General features: G+C 50.0%; 1 long non-coding RNA gene across 2 annotated transcripts; it reads right to left on the minus strand.

The window, feature by feature from the left end:
• Positions 1-2668: 2668 nt before the first annotated feature.
• On the minus strand, positions 2669-4274 carry LOC140620577 (uncharacterized). 2 transcript variants are annotated; one of them, XR_012020325.1, is made up of 3 exons: positions 4143-4274; positions 3297-3449; positions 2669-2988 (listed from the first exon to the last, which is right to left on the minus strand). It is a non-coding gene; the product is annotated as an uncharacterized lncRNA (long non-coding RNA). The 2 variants fall into 2 exon arrangements; XR_012020326.1 differs by lacking the exon at positions 4143-4274 and adding an exon at positions 3966-4026 and having other exon boundaries at positions 3297-3412.
• Between the last annotated feature and the right edge of the window lie 6611 nt (positions 4275-10885).

The raw sequence follows: 10885 nt of genomic DNA on the forward strand, positions 1-10885 counted from the left end.
CGGGTGAGTTTGGAGCACAATTCTGTCCCTTACCAACTGGCATGAATTTAGGCAAGTCATTTAATCTGTTTAGCCTCAGTTTCCTTCTTTGAAAAATGCAAACACCAAGAATACCGACTTTGTGGGCTTGTTGTGAGAATCAAATAAGGTAAGGTATCTCATAAAGTGTTTAGCACAGATCATTAAGTGATCAATCAGTTCTCCAGGAATTTGCTCAAGGAGGAACTTCCTGCTGTGATAGCACTGATGTCCTCCATGGGTCTTCACCCTTGACTATGGGCTTTGGGGGACATTACCATCCCAGGTTTGTTTGTTCAAATCCCAAAGCACCAAATGGCTGAGCAGCTGCCAAAAGCTGCTGCTTCATTATAGGATGGGGTGCGAAGGATGGAATGGGGGTGTCCTGGTACTGTGCAGGGGACAAAGGGTTAAGGGGGGGCTACCATGGGAGTGGGTCCCCCCCCCCATTGATTATTCTCCTCTCCAGGTGTTTTCGTGGCTTTTTCCCCTCCCTTGGGGTTGGAGTGGGGGCTGCTGGGTCCACTTCGGGCTTAGTTATTGTTTTAATTTTGGTGTTGGCTCCCTGGTGCCCAGAGCAGATAATGAAAGAGGAAAAGAGAGGTCAGGGTGGTGCCCAGGCAGCAGATTTCTGCCCGTCAGACTGGGCCAGGGCGGGTGGGGAAGTGGGGGGGGGGTGTTAAGTTAATATCAATAAAGCAACTGGAGTCTCAGAAGTGAGGAGCTGCAGAGCCAAGCACAATGTCTTTGTGTTCTGGGAGCCTAAAGGGGCTGTTGGCCAGTCCACAATGAAATCTCTGAGTGAGGCTGGGCATGGGGGGGGGGGGGCATGAGCACACTGGCTCAGCAGCTACAGCAAGGAGTGACAGAGGAAAAAACGGAGAGCTGGGCAGAGAATGAGAGTCCAACTCTGTCTTATGCTCTGGCTTTCCTTTTCCCTTTGCCCCAGTCGATGTCTAATTACATGGGGCTAGGTTTGTAGGGAAGGGGTGCGATGTGGAGCTTTTGGAGAAGGAAGAAAACAGAGAAAGGAGTCAGGAAAGCATAGGGATTAAAATCAAAAGCTTTGCTGTCAGACAGACCTGAATTCCTGGCCAAGTTCTGCTTACTGGCTGTGTGACTTTGAGCAAGTTACTGAACCTTTCTGAGCCTCAGTTTCCCCTTTTGTAAAATGGCACTAATAGTGGTGCTAATCTTATAGGGTCATTGCCATTGTACGTAGAGAACTCAGCATAGGGCCCAGCATGCAGTGAGCACTCAATGCATGCCAGCTATTCTTATGAAGCCTGTTTTCCTCAGCTGTAAAATGGGGATATCAGTTGTAACTTCCCCATAGGGGTCTTATGGGGAACAAATTAGATAAAGCCTGTAAAGTGCTTAGCACAATGCCTGGTACATAAATAAGGCTTCAATACATGTTAGCTGTTGTTATTATATTATTTTTATCTTTATTATTCCCTGCTGTCTTGGAACTGGTGATTTAGTTGAGCAGACTGAGGCCAGGCCACTCCCTTAGCCATCTGAGGTATTTGGCTCCTCTCAGAAGGGCTTTTTGAAGCCCAGTCCCACTTGGAGGAGCCTCTGGTTTGTCTTTTATAGTCCAGGTGGTTAGACAGAAAGTCCTCAGGAACTGAGATGATTGCTGGCCTTGCAAAAGAATGGGACCCATATGACCACCTCTCACCCACCCCAACCCGCTGCCTGAGGAGGGAGAAACATGTCAGCAACATGGCTGTCCATGGGAGGGCCAAGAGGGCCTCACTCTGATCCCCCCCACCACCACCAGAGCTGAAGAGGTGTACGGAATGAAGGTGCTCACCTGTTTCCATTGGGAAGGCTCAGTGGACAGGATGGGCTGAGGGGATGAACGGAGTAGAGGACAGGATTTTACCCCATCCATGCCCTTCCAATTCCTTTCTCACTCTCAAGGCTGGAGGTGGAGGTGGGGTGGGGGCTGAGCAGATATAAAAAGGGTAGTTAATGTTTCCCACTTGACCTGTCTCTCCTAGCCCCCTACCCCACCCCAGCAGGGCAGGCGGGCTGAGGGGATGAATGGAGTAGAGGGCAGGATTTTCACATTAATGGCAGCATATGTCGTGTTTATTGACACCGCAGGGTCGGTGCTTGTGGGGTGTGTGTGGGGGTACCTAGGAGGCCACGGGCAGGAGGGAGCTAGGGGAAGAGGAGGCAGAGGGGAAGGCTGCTGGCGGGTGGGGAGGGGGAGAGAGGGGAGCCTGGGGCCTGGGGGGAGGGAGGCAGGAACAATATTGTAGCGTGAGCACACCAGGTGCTCGCTGTCAGCCCGAACAAAAAGGAAGAGTCAGCAACTCTGGGGGGGGGGGGGAGGAGGAGGCGGGAGCCACCGCCTGCTCCAGCCTCGCAGCCTCTCCCCATTAACCCCTGCTCTGCCACCCTAGCTAAAGAGGGGGGAGTATCTGGGAGCCCTCCCAGCCCCCTGCCCTTCACAGACACAGGTCTTCAGTCATCTGGGAGACGCCATAACCTCTCAACATCAGCAGGACTTCTTTACCTTCCTCAAAGCCTGAAGGAAAAAAAAGCCCCTCTCTGTTCCAGCTTTCCAAAGTTGGGGTGGGGGTTCTGAGGTTCTGGGAAGTTGGCAAACCCAAGTGTCAAGAGTCAATTACCTTGGGTTTCTGAAAGCAGCTGCAGGTGGTGGTGGTGGATGGGGTGGGGCTGTGCATAGACGATATTCAAAGAGGGGATGGTGGGCCCTCCATTGGAGGAATAGGATTGCAGAGGTCCCCACGATTCCCCTCTCCCTGCCCTGGCGGCAGATTTCTTTGCTTCCTGGATGTCTTCCTACGGTCACCGGCCTGGGGCAGAGGGAGCAGGAGGCGAAGGGGACTTGATGTGTCCTACAGAGATGGCTCTCTGTCAGCTGTGAAGGCTGGGTTTGCTGGCTCTTCAGTCCACAAAGCACCGGGCAGGGAGAGGCGGGGGGTGCTCATCCTGGAATATCCAGGGGTGAGGAGAGTAAATTGCAAAGTAGCCTCTCCACCCCTAGACCCCCATTCTGGAGCTGGCTCTTCATTTCCTGCCTGGGGAGCAGAGCTGCAGGTGTCTTTGGCCGTTACTGGCCTCCTCCCTCCCTCCTTTCCCCATCCTGCAGAGCACTGAAGGGAAGCCAGGTGCTCAGAGTCGCTGGGAATCAGCTTCCAGCATCCTAGCATCCTCATTGCTTTGGGGCCCTCCCCTAGGGTTGAGGGTGGTTGTGCAGGGGAGGGGGTAAGGGAGGAAGAGAGACCAGGAAAGACAACCTGTGAAGGGAGGAGGGGACACTGGGGCTTTCACTTCCACGGATGTAGCTTTACTTCCATTCCCTGAATGTTGGTCTCCTCTGGGGTCCATGTCTTGCTCACTCGGGATGAGTGTCCTAGATCCCCAGGTACAGGGGCAGGGAAGGAGGGACGCTAGAGGAGAAAGGTGTTCTCTCCATCTCCCCAGCCTCCAGCCCCACCTCTGTCCGGCCGCCCGGGCTCTCTGAACAGAGGTGCAGAGGCCCCTGTGGATGTCCCCTCCCGCGGCTGCACGCAGGGGCACGCCGGCCAGAAGCCCCCCCACCCCCACCCCCGACCCCGTGCTCTCGCAGATAGCCGGAGGCAGCCCTGGCACCTCGGCCTTCAGGGCAGCCTCGCCCGCGTGGACGTAAGAAGCCCCAGCGCAGCCCCAGCGGCTCCGCACCCCTCGCCGCTCTCACCCCGGGCCCTCCGCGGGCTGCAGGCCCGGTCCGCGCCCCCCTTCCCCGGCCCTCTCGCCGGGCTCCAGCTGCGCGCGGAGCGGTCCCGGCTCGGCTCCAGCTCCTCAATGGCCCTGCTCCCCCATTACCCTGATGTCGGCCCCTCTCCCCCTCGGCTTTATCGGCTCTCAGCCGGCTCCGCCAGGGTAATGAGGGCCCTCCTAATTACCATTGCAGAAACTCCACTTACATTAACAGCTCCATCCGAGGAGCAGCAACATCTGCTGTGCGCAGGCAGGCGCCCCTCCCCCGCCCCCGCTCCCCTTCCCTCGCCGCCGCCCCCTCTTTCCGGGTCCTCTCCCCCGACCCGCGACTCGATCCTCTCTGAGCCCCCCTTCCCCTTCATATCTCCTCCCCACCACCCTACCTGCTAAGCCTGTTCAACTTCAGCATCCCGGGATGAGAGAGAGAGATCCACGTAGAGACCGGGCCCTAGAGATACTGAGAGATGGAGACACGCAGCCCAAGTCAGAGTTCCAAGACACCGAAACTCAAGATCACAGAAATATAGCCAGGGAACCTGGGAACAGATAGAAAGTGGAAAGGGCAGAGAACGTGAAAGAGATGGGGTGTGGGGTGGGCAAGACTGCTTCTGTGGGGAGGGAGGGAGGGAGCAGAAGCTCTCATGTCCAGCGGTGTGCCAGGGTATGTGCATGGTGTGCATATGTGTGTATGGATGTGCAATGTATTATGCACGCTTATTAAGCATCAAATGTGTGAGTATCTATGTGCATGTCAGGGTATCTTTATGTGTATGTATGTACCTGTGTGCATAACAATACCTAGTATGCATTTGCATCCTGTAATTACATTTGTCTATATGTATTTTGGTGCTTGCATTTTGCAAGTGTGTATCTCTGTGTATATGCATACACTTGTCCGTCATCTATATAGTGCTGCATGTGTAGCATCTAGTGTGACTTGTGTACACATATGTTCTGTGTTCAAAGTCATGTGTGTGCCATATGTGGATTTGGGTGAGGATGCATATGTGCCTTTGGGTGTATTTGCATCTCCGCATGCATGCCTATGCATGTGTGTATCATCTGTGTAATTATTTGATGACAGGGGGAGCATGTGTGTGTTCCTGCTCCATGGGGGATGACAGGCAGTTGGGAAGACGCTGAGCCCATTTTATCTGAGGTTAACAGGGGTCACACTTCACTCCTGGAAGTCCCCCCCCTCCCCCCCAACCCCATACAATTAAGCCTCAGTGTGGTGGAAAGACAGCCAGCAGACATTAAGAAAGGTCAACAATATTATCAGCTTCTAATCCAATTAGTTACTGTTTATTTGGAAATCCAGCTCCAGGTCAGCTTCTAAGAAGGAGGCCTGGGAGAAAGGAGGGCAAAGAATGGGGACAGGCTGAAAGAAACTGTGGAAGAAGGCCAGGGCTGCGGCCCCAGGGTTGGGGCCAGGGTGTAGGGGAATCCCCCAAACATCACCCAGTAAGGCACATCCCACTGGCTACTTCAAAGCAGGTCGCTCTGGGGAAGGTTCTGTTCTTCACAGGGGGGTGCTGAGATCTGGGGTTTCATCTCCAGAGGTTGGGGTGTAAAAGAAGAGGGGTTTTCTCCCTCCCTTGAGAGACTTCCTGCCTCTTTCCAGTCGTGGGATCCCAAAGAGGTGGATTGGGAGCTGGACAGTCAGCCTCGGGACTGCGGCCAGGTTCCCCCTGGATGGGAGTCAGAGGAGGAGATGTTGGTAAATGCGCTATTAGCTCCTGCAGCCACTCCATTAATCCTGCCCTCTATTTTATTTCCTCTTTTCTCTCCCACATCCTTTCCTGAGCCCTAGCAGGACCTCTCCTCCCTCCCACCCCAGGACGTGCAGGGGCATTAGCTTAACCCATAGGGTCCCCAGGGCTCCCCTCTTGATTATAAACAGTGGAAGGGACCAGAATGTGGCCTCCTGCCTTGGGCAAAGAGCAACCCAGTGGGGCAAGAGGGAAATGAAGTGGTCTTTGCCCTGCTCTGCCCCCTCTTGGACCACTCAGGGATGGATAATATCCTGGGGCACCCTGGATATCACAGGGGCTAACAGAAAGAAGAGGGTTGGCTGCTGGGTTCTCAGGCTAGATCATAGGGTCTCCCTAGCTCAGCAGTCAGGGGCAGGCAGGGCTGATGCTATGGACTCAGACCCTAGCTGTGGACAAATCAGGGTAACAGAAACAGCTATGCTCCTTCAGGAGCCAAGCCTGGGATCACTTTTGCTTGTTTCTTGAGGATAAATGTCCATAGGCCTAAGCCCAGGAATTAGACTGCTTGTTCTTCTTGGCACAGTCCCTTCCTCTCAATATGCATGATTTGTTTTCTTCTCACTGCCTGTTCCAGGCACATATTTACAAACACATACATATAAACACATGCATGCACAATACATGCACTCACCCACTCACCAACCTGCCTCTGAGACTCCATGCCAAAGATGGGCAGAGTATGAAGACATTGGCAGTATTGGCAGTGGTCCTTATCTAAGCATTTGCAATGGATCTTCACACTTTGCAGAAGACTTCTCTGGAACATGTCTCCCCAATCCACCCCACCCCAAAAGATAACAACAATGATGATAATCTTTTAATAGTAATGATATTGGTATATATCTTTACCCTAGCAGTTCTCATCCTTAGCTCAGCCTTGGAGTCACCTTAAAAACTCTTTTAAAAAATATATGCACCCAGGGACACCTGGCTGGCTCAGTCAGTGAAGCTTGCAATTCTTGATCTTGGGGTTGTGAGTTTGAGCCCCATGTTGAGTGTAGAGATTACTTAAAAATAAAATCTTAACAAGAAAAATGTATGTACCCAGGCCCCACCCTGAATCAAGCCAATTTTTATCTTCAGGGTTGAGCCTCTGGAGTCCATATATTTTATAAAGTTCCATAAATGATGGCTATGGTTAAAACATTCTATCAGTTTAAAAAATGACAATTTACAAATGACAAAGCACTGCCTCTCATCTCTCATTAGCCAAGGCAGTATTATTATCTCCATTTTATAATGAAGAAACTGAGGCCCAAGTTGATTAACTGAGGCTGGATGGGGCACCTGGTTGGCTCAGTCCATTAAGCATCTGCCTTCAGCTCAAGTCATGATCCCAGGGTTCTGGGATCTAGCCCCACATTGGGCTCCCTGCTTGGTGGGGAGCCTGCTTCTCCTTCTCCCTCTGCAGCTTCCCTGGATTGCTCTCTCTCTCTCTCTCTCTCTCAAATAAATGAATAAAATCTTTTTCTAAAGTAGTAGGTTAACCTACTTTCTATTCTTTCCTCCCTCCCTCCCTCCCTCCCTCCCTTCTTTCCTTCCTTCCTTCCTTCCTTCCTTCCTTCCTTCCTTCCATTTTTTCTCAAGGAATCAGGTTCCCTCATTCCAGGGACAGCTTGCCAAATTCCAAATCTATTCAGTTACTATAATTTAGAACATTTAGATGGGTCTTCTCTGATACAGAAGCTCCCTCCTTTGTGATGTCTGCTTTGTGGACATCAGTTCCTTTAATTTAATAACTCTTTATTAAGCTCTTACTTTGGTACTATATAACATCTCAAGAGGAATAAGATCGTTACTATATTGCAGGAGAGAAGCAATGTGATATATTTGGGCAAATGGGGCCTTTGGTGTCACCATTGTGCATTTGTATTCTGGTTCTACTAGGTCTTGTCCATGTCACTTATTCAGCTTATGAGCTGCTTGGAGCTCACTTGTAAAATAGAGATATAATACCTACTTTCTAAAATTGTTTCTAGTGCCACGTCTGATCAATGATAAATTTATTATTATTTTGAATTGAAAAGAAATAATGAATACCTGCTGGAATGGCTAGAATTAAAAGGACTGGCAGTACTGGAGGGACTAGAACACACATATATTTCTGGGAGTGTAAGCTGGTAGGATCAGTTTAGACTAATGCTTGGAAGTACCCTGCTAAAGCCAAGTATATCCTATAACTCAGCAAATCTACTCCTGGATATATGCCTACAAAAAATGAATGATTATGCTCAGCCAAAGTCATGTACAAGAGTGTTTAGCAGCTTATTTTGTAATAGTCCCAAACTGGGACAACCCACATGTCCATCCCCAATCAAGCAAGTAAATAAGTTTTGGTATAGCCACACAACCAAATACTACAAAGCAAGGAAAAAGAATACTGAAACAGGAGCACCTGGGTGGCTCAGTGGTTCAGCATCTGCCTTTGGCTCAGGTGGTGATCCTGAGGTCACGGGATTGAGGCTCCCTACAGGGAGCCTGCTTCTCCCTCTGCCTGTGTCTCTGCCTCTCTCTGTGTCTCTCATGAATAAATAAATAAAATCTTTTTTAAAAAAGCCCTGAAATATGCAAGAATGTATGTAAACCTCACAGATATAATACTGAATGAAATAAGTTGGATGAAAGAGTATATTCTATATGATTTACTTACTAAGGTTCAAAAACAAACAAACAAAAATCATCTAAGATGAAGGTGATAGAAATTAGAATAGGGGGCAGCCCCGGTGGCTCAGTGGTTTAGCGCCACCTTCAGTCCAGGGCCGGATCCTGGAGTCCCGGGATCGAATCCCACATCGGGCTCCCTGCATGGAGCCTACTTCTCCCTCTGCCCGTGTCTCTGCCTCTCTCTCTCATTCTGTGTCTCTCATGAATAAATAAATAAAATCTTAAAAAAAAAAAGAAGTTAGAATAGGGACACCTGGGTGGCTTAGTGGTTGAGCATCTGCCTTTGGCTCAGGGTGTGACCCGGGTCCCGGGATGGAGTCCCACATCGGGCTCCCTGCGAGGAGCCTACCTCTCCCTCTATGTCTCTGCCTCTCTTTCTGTGTCTCTCATGAAGAAATAAATAAGATCTTTTTATTTATTTATTTATTTATTTATTTATTTATTTATTTATTTATGATAGTCACAGAGAGAGAGAGAGAGGCAGAGACACAGGCAGAGGGAGAAGCAGGCTCCATGCACCGGGAGCCCCACGTGGGATTCGATCCCGGGTCTCCAGAATCGCGCCCTGGGCCAAAGGCAGGCGCCAAACCGCTGCGCCACCCAGGGATCCCCATAAAATCTTTTTTTAAAATTTTTATTTATTTATGATAGTCACACACAGAGAGAGAGGCAGACATAGGTAGAGGGAGAAGCAGGCTCCATGCACTGGGAGCCCGACGTGGGATTCGATCCCGGGTCTATAGGATCATGCCCTGGGCCAAGGCAGGCGCCAAACCGCTGCGCCACCCAGGGATCCCACATAAAATCTTTTTAAAAAAGAAGTTAGAATAGAAGAGACTGGAGAAAGAGGTACCAAAGATCACTCTGGGGTGCTAGAAGTGTGTTCTATCTTGATAGAGGTGTGTGTATGTGTACACGTGTGCGAGAGAGAAATTCATCTAAAATTCACTTAAGATTATTGCACTTGGCTGTATATTTTATGCTTCAGTTAAATAATTATGCTATCAGGCAGCCTGAAATCATGTCTAACGAGTAAAAAGAATTCAGAATGCAAAGGAAGAGGCACACTTAGCAGTCACTGTGCCTAGGGAGGGTGACCAGGAAAGGTTTTGTAGGAAGAGGCATTTATTCTAGGATTTGAGAAAAGGCTGGGGGCCCGATAGGTAGAGGAGAGAGCTGTTGAAAAGGAGGCTTTTTCTAGTTGGGGTGTTCCTGTGTGACGGGTGCACAGGAGAAAGGAGCCCACGAAGGCAGCTAGAAATTAGATCAGCGAGACCATTCCTGAATGCCAGCCGCGGAGTTTGTACTTAACTAGGCACCAGTTGAGTGGGCCGGGGGGACAGGATGGAGTGTGCTGAAATGATTTATCTGGCAGATGGACTGGCTGGATGGAGGGGAGAGAGGCTGTTTTCTGCAGCCCCCAGGGCTGTGGAATCCCCTGCTTCCAGCCCTTTGGGTGGTAGGGCCATGTCCCAGAGGGAACTAGGATGTTGTGATGGAAAGTAGGCTTTAAGAGGTAGCTCAGCCAGGGTGGTGTCTTCAGGGAGATGGTTTCCTCCACAAGCTCCCTGGAGGCATCTGTTGCTGCTTCCTCTGCATTCCTCTATGTGCTGGTCCTGTTCCTGAGTGGCTGCTAGAATCTGGGCCTGGAAGTGCTGTCTGTCCTTGTCCCTAGCCTCCTGACTTCTAGCAAAGCCCAGCACTTCCTGGGGATGGGAAAATGGCTAACAAATATTTGTAAAGTGAAATCTTGAGGTCTAGTTCAACCACAGCAGTAGCTATGAGAAGCCGGTTGAAAGTCCTTGGAAAGCAGACCACTGAAAAGACAGGAAAGCATGTGTGTTGGCCTGAGTTTGCAGCCTTCCCATACCACTTACTAGCTGTTGTGATCGTGGGCAAGTTACTTGGCTCCTTCTGGATAAGTGGGGACAATGGTGGGGCCTGTTTTCCAGACTTACCTAGAGGATGAAATAAAATAAAGCATCCAAAACAATTTGAGTAATGCCTGATACACAGCGGCATTCAGGAAACACTAGCAGTTTGTATAATTGCTTCTGATGGTGGGATTAAAGTTTTCTTTTTCCTGCTTCTTTCGCTTACTTTCTGCAATGAGCATGGATTACTTTGCTAAGCAGGGAAAAATTAAATCAGAGAGGGAAGAAAAAAGAAACGGGTGATAGAAACATGTTAGAAAGGGTAGCCAGAGAAATGGACACTCTTATTCCAAAACATTTCTCCAGCCTCACACAGGAGAGGGGGCTGCTCCCACAGGCCTGGCTTTAGCTCAGAGACCTGGGTAGGAAGGGGGCTAGGTTTGACTAGAGAGTGGGGGAGGTGCAGGCTGATGGGTGTGTAGATAACGCTGCTTTATGGACAAATCCAACATTGTTCCTTGATCGCTTACGAGGTGCCAGAGTTTTTACATATTACTGTGATCATCGTCCTAGCCTTACAAGATAAATATTACCCCAATTATTACACCACTCTGAGAAGTAACTTGCCCAAGGTCCTGCTGCAAAGCTGAGATTGGAACTCACTGTCAAGATGATTTCTGTCCACTGATTCTCCAGGTCAGTTTCCACCTATAAGATGCAGGAAATATCCTTAAATAAGGGGAGGCTGTGCAGACAGGCTTTCATGCCTGAACCTCTCCTCCAAGCAGGACTGGGCTGGATTGGGCATCCCCA

The sequence above is a fragment of the Canis lupus genome, chromosome 29, assembly GCF_048164855.1.
Source record: "Canis lupus baileyi chromosome 29, mCanLup2.hap1, whole genome shotgun sequence".
Lineage (NCBI taxonomy): Eukaryota > Metazoa > Chordata > Mammalia > Carnivora > Canidae > Canis > Canis lupus.